The following is a 3,788-nucleotide window of genomic DNA, read 5'->3' as shown; positions in this document are numbered from 1 at the left end:
CTGACTTTGTGAAAAACGACTAGAAAATCTGAACAGAAAAAAAAAAAGTTTCCCTTTGAAAGATTCCTGTATGCTAATGTCTCATACGTTATGTGTCAAAGGAGATTACTATCCTTAAATATTCAGTCAATTTATCCTTATATATCAAAGAAGAGTTTGTGTAAGTGAATTGCATTATGGCAAATACTCCTAGTGACTTTAAAAAATTGAATGTGGAGTTATAAAGTGCAAAAAAAAAAAACTGTGGATATTTTACTTTGAACTTGAAAGGATAAAGCAGTTCAGAAATTTTTGCAGACTTTGTTAATGGGTGATTAAATACACTCTGCAGGTATTATGGAAATAAATATTTTAATCCTAAGGAATGGGTAATGATAGGTAGAATAAAGACCTATGCAAATTGCCCATGCCCTTATCTATAGACCTATGTATATGTTGCCTTTCATAGAAAAAAAAAAAAAACTTCTCATATGACTAAGTCAAGGATTTTTGCAATGAAATGAATATCATGGATAATTCTCTATTTTCTAAGTGAACTCAGTGTAATTGGATGAGTACTTATAATTTACAGAGGGAGAAAGAAGATCAAAAGTTAAAAGGATGCATAGTGTGTAAGATGATACTGGCCATTTATGAGTTTGAAGACTGAATTAGCTCATGAACCAAGGAATATAAATTTAGAAAAGATAATTTTATTTTCATTATAGCCTTCAGAAAGAAAATCAAGCTATTTTAAGACTTTCATTTTATTCCAATAATTTATATTCCTGATGTTAGACCTTCATAATTGAAATGTTTATTTTATTTAAGCAATTAAGTTTTCAATAGTAGTGATAAAAAAAAAAACTAACACTTATTTCCACAGAAGAAAACATGATCTTTCTTATTCTGGGCTCATAAGCTAGATGAAGTTACTATCTCTGTCTTCCAAGTTGGTGCAGTGCAAACATCCTTGAAAAGTGTTCAGAAAGGTAGAAACACCAGAGACTTATAGAGATGTGTCTTCCAGTTGGGAAACTGAGTGGGCTTCTTGGTCTCTTCTAATTGTCAAAAATATTATGAAATAAGCTGGGTGTGGTGGCGCACGCTTGTAATCCCCGCGGTTGGGAGGCTAAGACAGGAGGATCACACAGGTTCAAAGCCAGCCTCAGCTACTTAGTGAGGCTCTCAGCAACTTAGTTAGACTCTGTTTCCAAATAAAATATAAAATAGGTCTGGGGGTACAGCCTGGAGGTAGAAAAGCCCCTGGGTTCCACCCCCAGTACCACCAAAAAAAAAAAAATTATGAAATAGAAGAGAGATAAAGCAAAGGTAGTGTGGTTTTAGCTTAACCTTTAATGGTTTAGAAAATTCTATCTTCTCAGAGTGCAAAAAATGCTAAAATTCTGGGGAAAGATCAAATTCAAGACACTACTAAGAAAAACGTAGGACAAATATAAAGCTAAAGCTATGAATTAAAAAATTTTAATCATAACATCAAAAATACCAAAAGTTGTATGTCAGACAAAGTGCCTATAAAGAGAATAAAGTGAGTGATTCCTGTATTATTTCAATAAAGCCTCAGTCCATGCAAAAGGTCATTGTTTCTCGGATTGAAGGGCTCATCTCCAGAAGATTGAGAAGAGGCTTGTATCTGGGGACATAACTATCAATGTGTTTTAAAAACTTCTTAAAGAAACTCTATATTATCTAAAAGCTAGAGAGAAATGGGTAACAGGAGGAACTCTCTATGAAGAAGGAGAACCTATAAGGAGCAAATAAGGTGACCTAACTGAGGGGATGGGAGAGGGGAGAGGAAAACTCTCTAAAGTACAGGGTGTACTTATAGAAACATATAAAAGTCAATCACTAAGCCAAGCATGGGAGGAAGGAGGGTATGGGGTGGGGATCAGGTAGGGGCTAATTGGATGATGTGTGCATGTATGTCCCCACGATTCTTTTATCCCATTAAGATGTATGACTACAATGCACCAATAAAAAATTTAAAAAATAAACCATGAAAAAATGATGTGTTATCATCTTAGACTTAAAATCACAAAGACAGTATATAATTAAAAAAATGTTCTTTATTCCCACAAAGTTCATTGCAGGTAGCTGACTGAAGAGGCCATGTGCTACTTTTACTTAAAAAAATAAAAATAAAAAGAAGTTAGAGCCAAGAGCTCAAAGCAATCACTCACTACCTTTGCGACATAATTACAATATATTGCCTTTGCCTACTTAAATTGTGGAATTGTTTTGGACCAATGATTACTTTCCAGTTTAATTTTCTCTCTTTGTTCTGCAGAAACAATCACATCATTATCCATTGGAAGTAATCGAAGCAGGTTACTTCTTCTAGCTCCATAAGTTGAAGATAATTTTACTGGAGGTTATATTTAAAAAATTATATATAAAGAGTTACATCTACTACTAGACGTAATGCAGATACATGAATCTGGATTTGAATTGACTCAGTAATGCAATAAGATATTAGGTTTGTCTTGTGAGTAGCTGAGCATATTTTACTCATGGGAGAGAAGTAAATTTGTGAAGACAGAAAAGACTGTGGTAGCAGGCTCCCAAATGCGTCTGCAGCTGTTCCTTGGAATTCATACCTTCAATAGGCTCCTCATATTTTACAGAAATTTTCAATGTGCTAATAGCAAATGGCAGAATATCATGTTTGCTCTAACTCTCTCTTTTTCTTTCTCTCTCTTTCTCTCTCTCTTTTCCCCTCTCTTCCTCCTCTCCTATTTTAAGCAGGCAGTAGGAGGCTCCTGTAGTAGGAAGTGAAAGTTTGTGTAGGAATGGTGAAGTGCTAAGGTCATCAGGGGAATGATTTGGAAGTAGCTATTACATCTCCAATTAGGTGTTGAGAACAATAGGTTTGTACCCTAGAACTTGGCTTGTTAGAACCTCTGAACTCATCTCACCCTCCTCAGTTCTTGCTAGATTCCAACTTGCAGAACTGTTCAGGAAGATAAATGTTTGTTCTTTCAAGCTGCAGAGTTTTAGGGCAAATTGCTATGTGATAATATATGACATTTACTGTCATTTTTTTTTTTTGTTCTAAATCACTGTACCTCAGTACTTGGGAGTCTGAGATAGGATAATGACAAGTTTGAAGAAAGCCTCATCAAGTAGTCAGACTTTCATTAGTCTAGTGAGATTCTGTTTCAAAGTAAAAAATATAATAGGTTTGGGATATAGCTTGGAGATAGAATACCCCCTGGTTCAATCGCCAGTATCATAAAAAAAAGCAAATGTAAACCTGGGTGAGATGGTGCACACATGAAATCCCATTACTTGAAGGCTCAGGGAGGAGAATAATAATTTGGAAGCCAACCTTGGCCTGAACCTGTTTAAAAAGTAAAAGTGAAATATGGCTGAAAATGTAGCTCAGTGGTAGAATCTGTGGGTTCAATTCCCAGTAATAACAACAAAAAAGCAAATTATAACATATTTATATGATAAAAACCCACTCTGCAATAAAAAAAGAAATAATCAATACATTCAATAACATAGGCATATATCAAAATTGTTATTTTGAATGATACAAGTCAAAACTCATTATACATGAAATTCTAAAATCACCAAAAGTTAGATGAAAGAACAAGAAATATAGAGGTTTTTGCCTGGAACATGGATAGAACATGATTCATTTGGAAAAATAAAAGTAAATCCCTATGTAGAATTCAATGCAGTATAAAACCCAAAGTAAGATATTATTTAGTAAATCCCATATCTTAGATATTGTTTTGGTGAAATATTATTATTTGACATGTATTTTTGAATACGCTTTTAAA

This window comes from Muscardinus avellanarius (assembly GCF_963383645.1).
Source record: "Muscardinus avellanarius genome assembly, chromosome: 5".
Taxonomy (NCBI): Eukaryota; Metazoa; Chordata; class Mammalia; order Rodentia; family Gliridae; genus Muscardinus; species Muscardinus avellanarius.
The sequence above is the reverse complement of the archived record's forward strand: the minus strand, read 5'-3'. Positions refer to the sequence as shown.